Genomic DNA, 17755 nt, shown 5'->3' with positions numbered 1-17755 from the left:
ACACCCGAAGAAATATTGATGGATGGTCTGAAAAGGAAGGAGAGAGTGAGTGAGAAACACTTGAGTGACATCCACCAACATAGTGAGCGAGAGAATCCAAAGCCAAATAAAATCCCATAGCTTAAATTGACCAAGACATGGGCAAAACAGGGATTAGTTATGATGGCTAGGAAAGGGATATGAGAGAGTTGAGAGAATCCAATTCGGTGTTCTTTGTACTTTTGTACAAGGACAATTTCCTTTCTACTAATGAATTATCCTCTACCACTCCTAGCATTGTTGCTGAAATTTTGCAGGGGTATGAAGATGTGTTCCCCGAGGAGATACCATCGGGGCTGCCACCACAAAGAGGCATTGAGCACCAAATTGATTTGGTCCCAAGAGCCCCATTGCCGAACCAACCACCATACCGCACAAACCTGGAGGAAACCAAGGAGATTCAGCAACAAGTTGCAGGGCTACTAAACAAAGGTTATGTAAGGGAAAGTCTCTCACCTTGTGTTGTGCCCGTTCTTTTAGTACCCAAGAAAGATGGAACTTCTTGAATGTGTTGTGATTGTAGGCCTATTAACAACATCACCATGAGGTATAGGCACCCCATACCTAGGCTTGATGATATGCTTGATGAACTTAGTGGCGCCACCATCTTTTCTAAAATTGACTTGCGAAGTGGTTACCATCAAATTAGAATGAGAGAGGGTGATGAATGGAAAACTACGTTCAAAACAAAATCTGGTTTGTATGAGTGGTTAGTTATGCCATTTGGATTGACAAATGCACCTAGTACTTTCATGAGATTAATGAATCATGTGCTTAGAATGTTCATTGGCAAGTTTGTGATTGTTTACTTTGATGACATCCTAATTTATAGCAAAAATTTGAATGAACATGTTGAACACATCCGATGTGTGCTTGCTGTCCTAAGAGAGGATAGATTATATGCTAATAAGGAAAAGTGCATATTTTGCACAGACAAAGTTGTGTCTCTTGGCTTTGTTGTTTCAGGTAAAGGTGTGGAGGTAGATGAGGAGAAGGTCAAAGCCATCCGTGAGTGGATGCCTCCACAAAATATAAGCCAAGTACGAAGCTTTCTTGGCCTTGCTAGTTTCTACCGCCGGTTTGTGGATGATTTCAGCACCATTGTTGCCCCAGTGAATGAGCTAACCAAGAAAGATGTTCCCTTCAAGTGGGAAAACGTACAAGAGAAGGCCTTCCAAGAGTTAAAAGAAAAAATGACATCTACACCATTGCTTGCACTACCCAACTTTGGTAAGACTTTTGAAATTGAATGTGATGCAAGTGGTGTGGGTATTGGAGGCATACTAATGCAAGAAGGTAGGCCTATTGCATATTTTAGTGAGAAGCTAAGTGGTCCAACTCTAAATTATTCAGTTTATGACAAAGAATTATATGCACTTGTGAGATCTTTAGAAACATGGCAACATTATTTGTGGCCTAAAGAATTTGTGATACATTCCGACCATGAATCTTTAAAGCACCTTAGGGGTCAACAAAAACTGAATCATAAACATGCAAAATGGAGTGAATTCATTGAATCTTTTCCATGTATTGTCAAGTACAAGAAAGGAAAATATAATGTTGTTGCCGATGCTTTGTCTAGATTCCATATTTTACTCTCACAACTTGATACTAAAATTCTTGGGTTGCAAAGCATTAAAGAATTGTATGTCAATGACCCATATTTTGTTGAACCACACTTAAAGTGTAGTGAGGGAAAAGGTTGGGAAAAGTTTCACTTGCATGATGGATTCTTGTTTCGAGCTAACAAATTGTGCATCCCAGATTGATATGTTCGTTTGTTGCTTTTGCGGGAGGCTCATGCTGGTGGTCTCATGGGACATTTTGGAGCAAAGAAAACTGAGAATGTGCTGATTGACCATTTCTTTTGGCCAAGAATGAGGCATGATGTTGAGCGCTACGTGTTACGTTGTGAGATCTGCCGCAAAGCTAAGTCACGTCTAAATCCTCATGGACTTTATACGCCTTTATCAATTCCTAATACACCTTAGAAAGATATTTCTATGGATTTTGTTCTTGGATTACCACGTACTAAGAGAGGGAGTGATTCCGTTTTTTGGTGGTTGATAGGTTTAGCAAGATGGCTCATTTTATCCCGTGTCATAAGAGCGATGATGCTTCACACATTACTGATTTGTTTTTCAGGGAAGTCGTGCGGCTATATGGAGTACCACGCACTATTGTTTCAGATCGTGACACCAAGTTTCTGAGCTATCTTTGGAAAACGTTGTGGGAAAAGCTAGGAACAAAGCTTCTCTTTTCCACTACGTGCCACCCACAAACAGATGGACAAACCGAAGTTGTCAACCGCACACTATCCATGATGCTTAGAGCAGTTTTAAAGAAAAATTTGAAGATGTGGGAAGAGTGTCTCCCCCATGTGGAGTTTGCATACAACGGGGCAGTACATTCGACCACTAAATTTTGTCCTTTTGAAATTATTTATGGTTTCAAACCTGCTGCTCCCATAGATCTTTTGCCTTTACCATTGCAGGAGCAAACTAATCTTGATGCAAGCAAGCGTGCTGACTTCGTGAAGAAAATTCATGAGAAGACCAAGGAAAATATTGAGAAGATGACTAAACAATATGCAAAACGAGCAAACAAGGGAAGAAAGAAGGTGTTGTTTCAAGAAGGTGATCTTGTGTGGGTGCACCTGCGGAAGGATCATTCCCCGGATTAATGCAAATGCAAGTTGCAGCCACATGGAGATGGTCCATTCAAAGTGCTTACGAAGATAAATGACAATGCCTACAAGATTGACCTTCCGATGGATTATGGTGTTAGTTCAACTTTCAATGTGTCCGACCTCTCTCCATACTTTGGACCATCACAGTCGAGGACGACTCCTTTTCAAGAGGGGGAGGATGATGAGGACACCACAACCATCGACAAGTCTCCAACAATTATAGGCCCAATCACAAGAAGTCGCGCCAAACTAATAAGTGATCAGGTGAACGCTAACTTAAGTTTACCTTGTAACCTTGGTTGAACTTAGGTATCACATGGAAGAAACCCAACAACCTATGAGCTCTTGAAGCAACCAGTTTGGAGAAAGCAAGTTTCAAGTGAAGCTGATGTTGTCAGTTTTTACCTCTAATGTTTTGGTGTGCCACACACATGTGGTGGATAGACGTGAAGGAAATATGCCCTAGAGGCAATAATAAAGTTATTATTTATTTCCTTATATCATGATAAATGTTTATTATTCATGCTAGAATTGTATTAACCGGAAACATAATACATGTGTGAATACATAGACAAACAGAGTGTCACTAGTATGCCTCTACTTGACTAGCTCGTTAATCAAAGATGGTTATGTTTCCTAACCATGGACAAAGAGTTGCTATTTGATTAACGAGATCACATCATTAGTTGAATGATCTGACTGACATTCCATTAGCTTAGCACCCGATCGTTTAGTATGTTGCTATTGCTTTCTTCATGACTTATACATGTTCCTATGACTATGAGATTATGCAACTCCCGTTTGCCAGAGGAACACTTTGTGTGCTACCAAACGTCACAACATAACTGGGTGATTATAAAGGAGCTCTACAGGTGTCTCCAAAGGTACATGTTGGGTTGGCATATTTCGAGATTAGGATTTGTCACTCCGATTGTCGGAGAGGTATCTCTGGCCCTCTTAGTAATGCACATCACTTAAGCCTTGCAAGCATTGCAACTAATGAGTTAGTTGCGGGATGATGTATTACAGAACGAGTAAAGAGACTTGCCGGTAACGAGATTGAACTAGGTATAGGATACCGACGATCGAATCTCGGGCAAGTAACATACCGATGACAAAGGGAACAACGTATGTTGTTATGCGGTCTGACCGATAAAGATCTTCGTAGAATATGTAGGAGCCAATATGGGCATCCAGGTCCCGCTATTGGTTATTGACCATAGAGGTGTCTCGGTCATGTCTACATTGTTCTCGAACCCGTAGGGTCCGCACGCTTAAGGTTACGATGACAGTTATATTATGAGTTTATGCATTTTGATGTACCGAAGGTTGTTCGGAGTCCCGAATGTGATCACGGACATGACGAGGAGTCTCCAAATGGTCGAGACATAAAGATTGATATATTGGAAGCCTATGTTTGGATATCGGAAGTGTTCCGGGTGAAATCGGGATTTTACCGGAGTACCGGGAGGTTACCGGAACCCCCCGGGAGCTATATGGGCCTTAGTGGGCCTTAGTGGAAAAGAGAAGGGGCAGCCCAAGATGGGCCGCGCGCCCCTCCCCTCCCTTGGTCCGAATAGGACAAGGAGAGGGGGCCGGCCTCTCTCTCTCTCTTTTCCCCCCTCCGCGAATCCTATTCCAACTAGGATTGGGGGGGGGGGGGAATCCTACTCCCAGAGGGAGTAGGACTCTCCTGGCGCGCCTCTCCTAGGCCGGCCGCACCCCCCCTTGAGCCTTTGTATACGGAGGCAGGGGCACCCCAGAGAAACACAAGTTGATCCACGTGATCATATTCTTAGCCGTGTGCGGTGCCCCCTTCCACCATAATCCTCGATAATATTGTAGCGGTGCTTAGGCGAAGCCCTGCTGCAGTAGTGCATCAAGATCATCACCATGCCGTCGTGCTGACGGAACTCTTCCCCGACACTTTGCTGGATCGGAGTCCGGTATCGTCATCGAGCTGAACGTGTGCTAGAACTCGGAGGTGTCGTAGTTTTGGTGCTTGATCGGTCGGGTCGTGGAGACGTACGACTACATCAACCAAACGCTTCCGTTGTCGATCTACAAGGTACGTAGATCATACTCCCCCCCTCGTTGCTATGCATCACCATGATCTTGCGTGAGCGTAGGAAATTTTTGAAATTACTACGAAACCCAACAAGACGGGGCCATAGGGGTACATCAACAGAAGCTACATCAAATTATCTTTCCAATGCAAAAAAACCTCACATCATTTGGAGTTGTGAGTCAAAAGTTGTAGTCATTCTCATGGAAGGTGTCCTGACTGTCAAGGCTTCGCGAATTTCCGAGGAGCTCTCCAACAACTCCCAAAATTGACCGCTTATTACCAAAAAAGGCTTTCGCCCCGCTTTGTATATAAAGCAAAGATCATAAACAACCCGGTACAAATGCACGCCAACACAACACACACACCCAAAACAGGATACAAAGATGCTGAGCGCAGCAACACCACCCCTACCACTACAAGAGCACCCGGAGATCTCGGCCGTGAACACGCCACCGCCAAGAGGCGAAGCCGCATATGGCGAACCGTGTGCTCCAAGGCGGCGCCTTCAGGAAGGGAACAACACCGGAGCGCCGCCACCGCCCGACACGAGGGTCAGGGTTTCCCCTGGAGCAACACGATGGGCAATGAAGGCCGCGACGACGCCTTCAAGAACGGAATGATTCGCCGTCGCCGGTCCTTCCGAAGATAGAGCAGGTTTTCATCCCGGCCGACAATCACCACCACCGAACGCCACACCCCGGCAACCATGCCGCCCACACGGCCATGGCCACCAAGCAGCACCAAGCCACGGGCTCTGCCCATGAGCACCGTGCTCCTAGCACCAGGGTCGCCGCCCTGGCATCCAAAACCTTGACACCACCTCACCCGAGACCATCCACTACTCCAACCAAATAGACGAGTGGAAAGGCCCCATCTTTCGCACCCCTGGGCGACCCCTAGCGCCGAGACCCAAGAGGCCGGCCGAAACTGGCCTCCATCGTCCTGTCTTGCTGCACTGGGTGTGAGACGGGCTCAGTCCTGCTGCCGGGCACGAGACGAGGTCGGTCCTGCTGCCGGGCGCGAGACGAGCGCGGTCCTGCTGCCGGGCACGAAACGAGCTTGGTCCTGCTGCCGGGCGCGAGACGAGATCAGTCCCGCAGCACCGGGCGCGAGACAGGCGATGGACTGCAACTGGGAGAGGGCCAACCCTTTGACGAAGGTAGCGTCCGAACGTCGAGGAGAGGAATCGAAGGCCAAAACAGGCCGCTTCCCGACGGGCCGACGCCGAAGATGTCCGGTCGCCGCCGTGAAACGACCCAAACCACCGCCATGAGCCACCACCATGTCGTGGCAGCCCACATCCATGTCGGGACCCCGAGGGGCAGCCCCGAGCCGCCATGCAGCGGCTATGGTATGTGATACGTCTCCAACGTATCTATATTTTTTATTGCTCCATGCTATATTATCTACTATTTTAGGCAATATTGGGCTTTATTTTCCACATTTATATTATTTTTGGGACTAACCTATTAACCGGAGGCCCAGCCCAGATTTGCTGTTTTATGCCTATTTTAGTGTTTCAAAGAAAAGGAATATCAAACAAAATCAAAACGGAACGAAATCAACTAGAGAAGTTATTTTTGGAACAAAAGCCACCAGATAAACTTGGACTCCATGTCAGGAGATACGGGAGGTGCTCACGAGGCGCCCCCCCCCCCTAGGGCGTGCCCCCTGCCTCATGGGGCCCCGTGGCTCCTCCGACGTACTTCCTGCACCCATATATATCGTCGTACCCTAAAACTTCCAGAACACACAATAGATCGGGAGTTCCGCCGCTAAAAGCCTCCGTAGCCACCGAAAACCAATCTAGACCCGTTCCCCCACCCTGCCGGAGGGGGCAATCCTTCTCCGGTGGCCATCTTCATCATCTTGGTGCTCTCCATGACGAGGAGGGAGTAGTTCTCCCTCGGGGTTGAGTGTATGTACCAGTAGTTATATTTTTTATCTCTCTCTCTCCCGTGTTCTTGAGGTGATACGATCTTGATGTATCGCGAGCTTTGCTATTATAGTTGGATCCTATGTTTCTCCTCCCCCTCTTCTCTCTTGTAATGAATTGAGTTTCCCCTTTGAAGTAATCTTATCGGATTGAGTCTTTAAAGATTTGAGAACACTTGATGTATGTCTTGCCGTGGATATCTGTAGTGACAATGGGATATCACATGATTCACTTGATGTATGTTTTGGTGATCAACTTGCGGGTTCCGCCCATGAACCTATGCATAGGGGTTGGCACACGGTTTCGTCGTGATTCTCTGGTAGAAACTTTGGGGCACTCTTTGAGGTCCTTTGTGTTGGTTGAATAGATGAATCTAAGATTGTGTGATGCATATCGTATAATCATACCCACGGATACTTGAGGTGACATTGGAGTATCTAGGTGACATTAGGGTTTTGGTTGATTTGTATCTTAAGGTGTTATTCTAGTACAAACTCTAGGGCTGTTTGTGACACTTATAGGAATAGCCCAACGGATTGATTGGAAAGAATAACTTTGAGGTGGTTTCGTACCCTACCATAATCTCTTCGTTCGTTCTTCGCTATTAGTGACTTTGGAGTGACTCTTTGTTGCATGTTGAGGGATAGTTTTATGATCCAATTATGTTAGTATTGTTGACGGAACTTACACTAGCGAAAGTATGAACCCTAGGCCTTGTTTCAACACATCGCAATACTGTCTACGCTCACTTTTATCACTTGTTACCTTGCTGTTTTTATAATTTCAGATTACAAATACCTTTATCTACTATCCATATACCATCTGTATCACCATCTCTTCGCCGAACTAGTGCACCTATACAATTTACCATTGTACTGGATGTGTTGGGGACACAAGAGACTCTTTGTTATTTGGTTGCAGGGTTGCTTGAGAGAGACCATCTTGATCCTACGCCTCCTACGGATTGATAAACCTTAGGTCATCCACTTGAGGGAAAATTGCTACTGTCCTACAAACCTCTGCACTTGGAGGCCCAACAACGTCTACAAGAAGAAGGTTGTGTAGTAGACATCAAGCTCTTTTCTGGCGCCGTTGCCGGGGAGGTTAGCGCTTGAAGGTATATCTTTAGATCTTGCAATCGAGTCTTTTAGTTTCTTGTTTTATCACTAGTTTAGTTTATAAAAGAAAACTATAAAAAAATGGAATTGAGTTTGTCTCATACGCTTCACCTTTTTAATATCTTTTGTGAGTATGATGGAAAGGATAATTGTGCTCAAGTGCTAGAAGAAGAAATCTATAAATGTTTGGCACTAAATATTTGAATGATGAGCATGATTGCAATGTTGTTAGTATGAATTCCTTGAATATCCATGACGCTAATGATATGCAAAGCCACAAGCTTGGGAAAGCTATGTTTGGTGAAGATGATATTTTTTGTCCCCCAAGTTTTGATGACCAATTTATTATGATGAAAGCATGCCTCCTATTTATGATGATTATATTGATGAAAGTGGATTTGGAGAGGTCATGACTTTATTTTGTGATGAATCCACTATTCCGGAAGAGGTTCCAATTGATTATGAGAACAAAGTTGCTATCTATGATGATTATTGTGATGACACGTATGCTTTAAAGAACAATGATAACCATGAAACTTGTCATCTTGATCTTAATTTTCAATCACATGATAGTTATTTTGTTGAGTTTGCTCCCACTATTATTCATGAGAAGAATTTTGCTTGTGTGGAGAGTAGTAAATTTTCTATGCTTGTAGATAATGAAAAGAATGATTTAGGTGATGGATATATTGTTGAGTTCATTCATGATGCTACTGAAAATTATTATGAGGGAGGAATATATGCTTGTAGGAATTGCAATAACATCAAGTTTCCTCTCTATGTGTGCTTAAAGTTTTGAAGTTATGCCTGTTTTACCTTCCTATGCAAGTTGATTATTGTTTCCACAAGTTGTTTGCTCACAAAATCCCTATGCATAGGAAGTGGGTTAGACTTAAATGTGCTAGTCATATTCTTCATGATGCTCTCTTTATGTTTCAGTTCTTATCTTTTATGTGAGCATCATTGAAATCATCATGCCTAGCTAGGGGCGTTAAACGATAGCGCTTGTTGGGAGGCAACCCAATTTTATTTTTGTTCCTTGCTTTTTGTTCCTGTTTAGTAATAAATAATTCATCTATCTTCTGTTTAGATGTGTCTTTATGCTTTTAATTAGTATTTGTGCCAAGTAAAACCTTTGGGAAGACTTGAGGAAAGTCTTGTTGATCATGCTGTAAAAAAACAGAAACTTTAGCAGTCACGAGAATTGCTGCCATTTTTATTTGGAAAGTGATATTTAGTTAATTATTTTTGCAGATTATTAATATATAAATTCCTCAGGTCAAGCAATTTATTTGATAATTTTATGAGTTCCATAAGTATACGTTTGATCCAGATTACTACAGACTGTTCTGTTTTTGACAGATTCTGTTTTTCATGTGTTGTTTACTTATTTTGATGAATCTATGGCTAGTAAAATAGTTCATAAACCATAGAGAAGTTGGAATAAAGTAGTTTTAACACCAATATAGATAAATAATGAGTTCATTACAGTACCTTGAAATGGTGATTTGCTTTCTTATACTAACGAGCTTACGAGTTTTCTGTTAAGTTTTGTGTTGTGAAGTTCTCAAGTTTTGGGTAAGGATTCGATGGACTATGAAATAAGGAGTGGCAAGAGCCTAATCTTGGGGATTCCCAAGTCACCCCAAGGTAATATTCAAGGATACCCAAGAGCCTAAGCTTGGGGATGCCCCGGAAGGCATCCCCTCTTTCGTCTTCGTTCATCGGTAACTTTACTTGGAGCTATATTTTGTTTACCACATGATATGTGTTTTGCTCATAGCATCAATTTATTTTGTTAGTATTTGCTTGATTTTATTTATAACAATGTTTTGCATCTTTTATGTCAATAAAAATGGCATTGATAGCCTTTACTATGCCTATGTTACAAGTATACATGTCGCTGTTTGAAAACAGAAAGTTTACTTTTGTTGCAATAATTCCCTAGAAATTCAGAATATTAATAAAATATTGAAACCTTTTGCATATTAAGATCTGATAAATTTACTACAATGGGAATTTTATTTCATAATTTTTAGAGCTAGGGAAGTATGGATGTTGCAGCATTCTTTACAGACTATCCTGTTTAGGCAGATTGCTGTTGTGTTTGCATTGTTTGCATATGTTTGCTTCTTTAATGATTCTATTTGAGTATATGACTATTAAATATGCAGAGGCATTTAGTATGCAATGTTGAATAATAATTTTAGTGATTTGCTACAGTAGAGTATGATAAGGTTTTGGCAACGGTTTATACTAACTTATCTCACGAGTCCTTGTTGAGTTTTGTGTGGATGAAGCTTTTGAGATTCAGGGAGACCGTGATATGAGAGGAATTAAGGAGACACAAAAGGTCAAGCTTGGGGATGACCAAGGCATCCCAAGATAATATTTCAAGAGGTCTCAAGCGTCTAAGCTTGGGGATACCCCGGTTGGCATCCCACCTTTCTTCTTCAACAACTACCGGTTAGTATCGGTTGATCCTAAGTTTTTGCTTCTTCACATGATGTTTGCTATTCTTAGATGTCATTTTATTTTTCTTTGCTTTCTGTTTGAATAGAATACTAAGATCTGAAATTATTAAATGTTAGAGAGACTTCACATAGTTGCATAATTATTCGACTACTCATTGATCTTCACTTATATCTTTCGGAGTAGTTTGTCATTTGCTCTAGTGCTTCACTTATACTTTTTAGAGCATGGTGGTAGTTTTATTTTGAAGAAATAGATGAACTCTCATGCTTCAGTTAGATTATTTTGAGAGTCTTAAATAGCATGGTAATTTGCTTAAAATCCTAATATGCTAGGTATTCAGTAATAATAAAATTCTCTTATGAGTGTGTTGAATACTATGAGAAGTTTGATACTTGATAATTGTTTTGAGATATGGAGATGGTAATATTAGAGTCATGCTAGTTGAGTAGTTGTGAATTTGAGAAATACTTGTGTTGAAGTTTGTAATTCCCGTAGCATGCACGTATGGTGAACCGTTATGTGATGAAGTCGGAGCATGATTTATTTATTGATTGCCTTCCTTATGAGTGGCGGTCGGGGACGAGCGATGGTCTTTTCCTACCAATCTATCCCCTAGGAGCATGCGCGTAGTACTTTGCTTTGATAACTTGTAGAGTTTTGCAATGAGTATATGAGTTCTTTATGACTAATGTTGAGTCCATGGATTATACGCACTCTCACCCTTCCACCATTGCTAGCCTCTCTAGTACCGCGCAACTTTCGCCGGTACCATAAACCCACCATATACCTTCCTCAAAACAGCCACCATACCTACCTATTATGGCATTTCCATAGCCATTCCGAGATATATTGCCATGCAACTTTCCACCATTCCGTTCATCATGACACATTCATCATTGTCATATTGCTTAGCATGATCATGTAGTTGACATAGTATTTGTGGCAAAGCCACTGTTCATAATTCTTCCATACTTGTCACTCTTGATTCATTGCATATCCCGGTACACCGCCGGAGACATTCATATAGAATCATACTTTGTTCTAGTATCGAGTTGTATCATGGAGTTGTAAATAAATAGAAGTGTGATGATCATCATTCAATAGAGCATTGTCCCAAAAAAAGAGAAAGGCCATAAAAAAGAAAGGCCAAATAAAAAAATATAAAGGCCAAAAAAGGAAAGGCCAAATAAAAAAATAAAAGGGACAATGCTACTATCCTTTTTCCACACTTCTGCTTCAAAGTAGCACCATGATCTTTATGATAGAGAGTCTCCTATGTTGTCACTTTCATATACTAGTGGGAATCTTTCATTATAGAACTTGGCTTGTATATTCCAATGATGGGCTTCCTCAAAATGCCCTAGGTCTTCGTGAGCAAGCGAGTTGGATGCACACCCACTAGTTTCTTTTGTTGAGTTTTCATACATTTATAGCTCTAGTGCATCCGTTGCGTGGCAATCCCTACTCACTCACATTGATATCTATTGATGGGCATCTCCATAGCCCATTGATACGCCTAGTTGATGTGAGACCATCTTCTCTTTTTTTGTCTTATCCACAACCACCATTCTATTCCACCTATAGTGCTATGTCCATGGCTCATGCTCATGTATTGTGTGAAGATTGAAAAAGTTTGAGAACATCAAAAGTATGAAACAATTGCTTGGCTTGTCATCGGGGTTGTGCATGATTTAAATACTTTATGTGGTGAAGATAGAGCATAGCCAGACTATATGATTTTTTAGGGATAACTTTCTTTTGCCATGTTATTTTGAGAAGACATGATTGCTTAGTTAGTATGCTTGAAGTATTATTATTTTTATGTCAAAATGAACTTTTGTCTTGAATCTTTCGGATCTGAATATTCATATCACAAGTAGGAAGAATTACATTGAAATTATGCCAACTAGCATTCCACATAAAAAATTATCTTTTTTATCATTTACCTACTCGAGGACGAGCAGGAATTAAGCTTGGGGATGCTTGATACGTCTCCAATGTATCTATAATTTTTGATTGCTCCATGCTATATTATCTACTGTTTTAGGCAATATTGGGCTTTATTTGCCACTTTTATATTATTTTTGGGACTAACCTATTAACCGTAGGCCTAGCCCAGATTTGCTGTTTTATGCCTATTTCAATGTTTTGAAGAAAAGGAATATCAAACGGAGTCGAAACGGAACGAAATCAACTGGAGAAGTTGTTTTTGGAACGAAAGCCACCAGATAGACTTGGACTCCACGACAGGAGATACGGGAGGTGCTCACGAGGGTGGGGGGCGCCCCCGCCCCCTAGGGCGCGCCCCCTGCCTCGTGGGGCCCCCGTGGCTCCTCCGACGTACTTCCTGCACCCATATATATCGTCGTACCCTAAAACTTCCAGAACACACAATAGATCGGGAGTTCCGCCGCCAGAAGCCTCCGTAGCTACCGAAAACCAATCTAGACCCGTTCCCCCACCCTGCCGGAGGGGGCAATCCTTCTCCGGTGGCCATCTTCATCATCCCGGTGCTCTCCATGACGAGGATGGAGTAGTTCTCCCTCGGGGCCGAGGGTTTGTACCAGTAGCTATATGTTTGATCTCTCTCTCTCCCGTGTTCTTGAGGTGATACGATCTTGATGTATCGCGAGCTTTGCTATTATAGTTGGATCCTATGTTTCTCCTCCCCCTCTTCTCTCTTGTAATGAATTGAGTTTCCCCTTTGAAGTAATCTTATCGGATTGAGTCTTTAAAGATTTGAGAACACTTGATGTATGTCTTGCCGTGGATATCTGTGGTGACAATGGGATATCACGTGATTCACTTGATGTATGTTTTGGTGATCAACTTGCGGGTTCCGCCCATGAACCTATGCATAGGGGTTGGCACACGTTTTCGTCGTGATTCTCCGGCAGAAACTTTGGGACACTCTTTGAGGTCCTTTGTGTTGGTTGAATAGATGAATCTGAGATTGTGTGATGCATATCGTATAATCATACCCACGGATACTTGAGATGACATTGGAGTATCTAGGTGACATTAGGGTTTTGGTTGATTTGTATCTTAAGGTGTTATTCTAGTACGAACTCTAGGGCTGTTTGTGACACTTATAGGAATAACCCAACGGATTCATTGGAAAGAATAACTTTGAGGTGGTTTCGTACCCTACCATAATCTCTTTGTTCGTTCTCCGCTATTAGTGACTTTGGAGTGACTCTTTGTTGCATGTTGAGGGATAGTTTCATGATCCAATTATGTTAGTATTGTTGAGGGAACTTACACTAGCGAAAGTATGAACCCTAGGCCTTGTTTCAACACATCGCAATACCGTTTGCGCTCACTTTTATCACTTGTTACCTTGCTATTTTTATAATTTCAGATTACAAATACCTTTATCTACTATCCATATACCACTTGTATCACCATCTCTTCGCCGAACTAGTGCACCTATACAATTTACCATTGTATTGGGTGTGTTGGGGACACAAGAGACTCTTTGTTATTTGATCGCAGTGTTGCTTGAGAGAGACCATCTTTATCCTACGCCTCCTATGAATTGATAAACCTTAGGTCATCCACTTGAGGGAAATTTGCTACTGTCCTACAAACCTCTGCACTTGGAGGCCCAACAACGTTTACAAGAAGAAGGTTGTGTAGTAGACATCAGTATGCCGCCGAGGGGGTAGGGCGCGTCTCCCTGCCTCGTGGATTTCACGAAGCTTCCTGATGTCTACTCCAAGTCTCCTGGATTGGTTCTGTTCCAAAAATAACTCTCCCGAAGGTTTCATTTCGTTTGGACTCCGTTTGATATTCGTTTTCTTCGAAACACTGAAATAGGCAAGAAAACAACAATTTGGGCTGGGCCTCCGGTCAATAGGTTAGTCCCAAAAATAATATAAAAGTGTTTAGTAAAGCCCATAAACATTCAAAACAGATAATATAATAGCATGAATACTTCATAAATTATAGATACGTTGGAGACGTATCAACTGCTTATTCCCCCAAGAAAGCCATGCAAACCTGTATACTTTTGGAACCATTTTCACACCTAGCCAAGGGGGGTGGTCCCTGCTATAAAACCCCATCTCTCTCATCCTCTAGAAGAACCTTTTGTCAAACCATTCAGCTACAAGCCTATGCAGCAAGACTGCTAGAGAGATCCAAGAGATCTTGCTACCTTTGCTCTTGTGAGTTCATCCGGATTCACGAGAAGGAGCCTCTGGTTCCCTCTAGTTCGTGCTCTACGGTTCCAGCCGTTTTGTGTGGATTAGTCCACACGAGAAGGAGCCTCTGGTTCCCTCTAGTTCGTGCTCTACGGTTCCAGCCATTTTGTGTGGATTAGTCCCGGGTTGTGGTTCTGCGATTGTTCGGACAGCGGGTTAGAGTTCTTGTAGCTTCGGCCTGCCTTCCCCAACGTACAGGTTGCATCCAACCTTGGCAGGTATAAAGCTAGTTATCTCGGCTGCTTGCAGCTAGTTATCCCTCCCGATTCGATCCTACGATGTGAAGATCGGGCCACCCTCGGGCGTGAACTCGTTCATCGGGTTCCCACCTATCAGCCGTCCTCCGACGGCTCCCCTCTGCCGACAACCTCGGTCGTCGTTGGTGAGGGGGTTGCCGGATCCATACGTGTGGATCATTTTTAGGCCCTCGTAGTCTAGTTTTTTTAGATTGTTCATTGTCTTTGCTTAGGCGGTGGTGAGAACGACGTTGAATAAAAAATTCTTCAGATCCTTCCCCGACGAGGCGATTAGTCCAATAGTTGAGGATGAGTTTGAAAACCAGTTTGTTCAAGCACGGATGGCGTGACGACGATATCCTCGTGGTGGACTTGTGTCCTCGACTCCGTTGTTGCGACAGTGTTTGCTCTAGCGCCGACGCGGAGTTTGGGAGGTAGTCTAGAAGCGGATGCAGATTGTGATCTGTATCGGCGGCGCATCTGGAAAATGTAGGTCGTCGGTTCATGGATGACGGGTATGGTTTCCTCCTCCGATGTTTAAGTTGCGCGGGACGCTAGATCTAGAGTTCAATGACGTGCCTGGTGTGTTGCCTCGTCCTAATTCGTTCAACGATAACGGTTTTGTCTTTGGTCGTCCACCTTAGAGGATCAGTGATAGATCCGTGTCGAGGTTGGCTAAGGAAGTGATCCGTTACTTTTTATTTTGTTGGCTGTTGTGGTGGTGCCACGAAGCTGGTGTTGATGTCAAGCTTAAAGGTTTCTTCGGTCTTGATTGTAATTAGCTAATCTTTCTTAATGTAAAGATTAATGTTTTACAGTTTTTTCAGTTTTATCAGATCGATGCGTATGTGACTTGTACTAGTATGGCATTTTTATGATATAAATGAGAAACGTATCATTGAACGGAAAGACTTTAGTGAACCAAAGCATAATAGGCGAGAGCACGCGAAGACACTCCACAAAATTATCTAATTTAATTTATTTCATCATCGCAATCCATTTATTTGAGTAGGTGGCGCCCGCGCGACACACATAGCAGCCGGCCTGATAATAAGCGGGGGCACATCCACACGAGCATCACGGCGCGTTAACGAAGGCGACGATCCTGTGGAACATCTCCTTGGCTTTGTCGCAGTCGGGCTTGAAGAGGTGGAAGACGTGCCCCTCCCCCATCGTCTCCAGCAGCTCGACCCCGTGCCCCTGGCCGCCCCTCGCCGCGGCCACGGCCTCCGCGTACGCGCGGCCGCGCCACCTGAGGAAGTCGCCCTCCGCCACGCACACCATGACCCTCTCGCACGCGAGCGTTTCCAGCCCCGGCGCGCCGGGCGCCATCGGGTTCATCCGCGCGTCGTCGATGCCAGTCGAGCCGGGGCACGCGAACTCCCACAGCCGCCCGCCCATGGCGCGCCACGCGGGGTTGCGCGTCTCCTCGCCGACGGCCTCGGAGCACCAGAACCAGGGGTGGATCAGCACCGCGCCCTTGAGGCGCGCGGCGTCCGGCTGGATGAGGAGGTGGTGGCAGGCGTTGGCCCCGGCGCTGTCCCCGGCCACGAAGACGCGGCTCAGGTCGCCGTGCTCGGCGACCCACGGGTCGGCGGCCGAGAGCACCCACCCGAGGGCGGGCGACGCAGTCCTCGTACGCCGCAGGGAGCGGGTGCTCCGGGGCGAGGCGGTACTCGACGGAGACAGCGCGGGCGGGGCAGGCGGCGGTGAGGCTGTTGAGGAAGCGGTGGCCGTTGGGCGACGCGACGGACTCGGCCACGAAACCGCCCCCGTGGACGTAGACGATGACAGGGAGCTTGACTGCGGCCATGGCCGCGGCCGGGGGCAGGTAGAGGCGGGCGGAGTAGTCGCCGAGCTGGACGTCCTTGGACTCGACGCCGGTGACGGGGTCGAGGCCGGCCGCCGCGGGCGGAGCCACCAGGGGCCGCTCGACGCGGCCGCTCTTGTAGACGCGGACGAGGCCGTAGTCGTGCGCCACCTCGTTGTCGTCGGGTGCGGCGTTGGACGCCATGCTCACTACAGCTAGTAGCTGCTGCTCTGGGCTGTGGCTGGGGTCGATCGAGCGCCGCGGTGAGGAGGACTATATGTGTTTGTTGTGCCGACTAGCAACTGAAGGCGACGTGGTATATTTCTCGGCGTCCCCAAGACTCCAACACCGCATCGGCAGCATTCGCGCGGCTGACGGCGAGTTCTCCGCTTCTAGATGGCCGGCACAACTTTTGGATTTGAACTCGGTGTGTTACTTACATCTGAAGTTCTGAGTCGAGGATTACTTGCCTCCGAAGACAGATCCTTCTATTTCTTATTCCTTTCTTATTTGCATTCTTTCTAAGTTCTCGTTGCCATCTTCTCCCCATCTTCCTTTGGTCACCGAGCTGTCGTACATGCACGGGCTGGCCGGCTGCGTGGCATGTCTGTTACGGAGCTGCCTACAAAATACGTTACAACAGCAACCGATTGCTAGAGAACATCGGATATGGTCAAAACTAGCTGAATCATCCAAACACCCTGCAGATGAAGACAAACCGTGGCTCCATGGTTGGGGTTGGGTTGGCGCTTGGCAGTGGCCACCCAGCCCGCCCAAGATCGGGATCTACGTGTGATCTACCCATCGTTTATGGAGTGCATGTAGCTTTGAAGTTTCTCAAGACGTGTCGTGTATGGGTGTATCGATTGTAGATCTTGGTAGGCGCACAGCGGACGTGTGTTCTGTGTTCTATGACTTTATATCTATATAAGTGAGGCTAAATAAAACCAAAACCCCTGCAAATGATGCAACTCTAATTGAAGTTGAATAGGCAGCCTTTTATCAACAACAACAAAAAACCTACATGTATGAATGGGTTATAAAATTTCCCATTAATCTCTACCCGAATTCCAGCCCCCCCCCCCTCCCCTCCCCAATCCCCTTTTTCTTCCCAATCAAATCTTGTTATCTCATCATGTAACTCTAACTAGTAGAATGCATGTGCGTTGCTACAGGCTA

General features: G+C 44.7%; 1 pseudogene; it reads right to left on the bottom strand.

The window, feature by feature from the left end:
* Positions 1 to 15721: 15721 nt before the first annotated feature.
* Positions 15722 to 16980, bottom strand: LOC119299296 (annotated as a pseudogene).
* Between the last annotated feature and the right edge of the window lie 775 nt (positions 16981 to 17755).

The sequence above is a fragment of the Triticum dicoccoides genome, chromosome 5A (assembly GCF_002162155.2).
Source record: "Triticum dicoccoides isolate Atlit2015 ecotype Zavitan chromosome 5A, WEW_v2.0, whole genome shotgun sequence".
In the NCBI taxonomy this organism is placed as follows: domain Eukaryota; kingdom Viridiplantae; phylum Streptophyta; class Magnoliopsida; order Poales; family Poaceae; genus Triticum; species Triticum dicoccoides.
The sequence above is the reverse complement of the archived record's forward strand: the minus strand, read 5'-3'. Positions and strand labels throughout refer to the sequence as shown.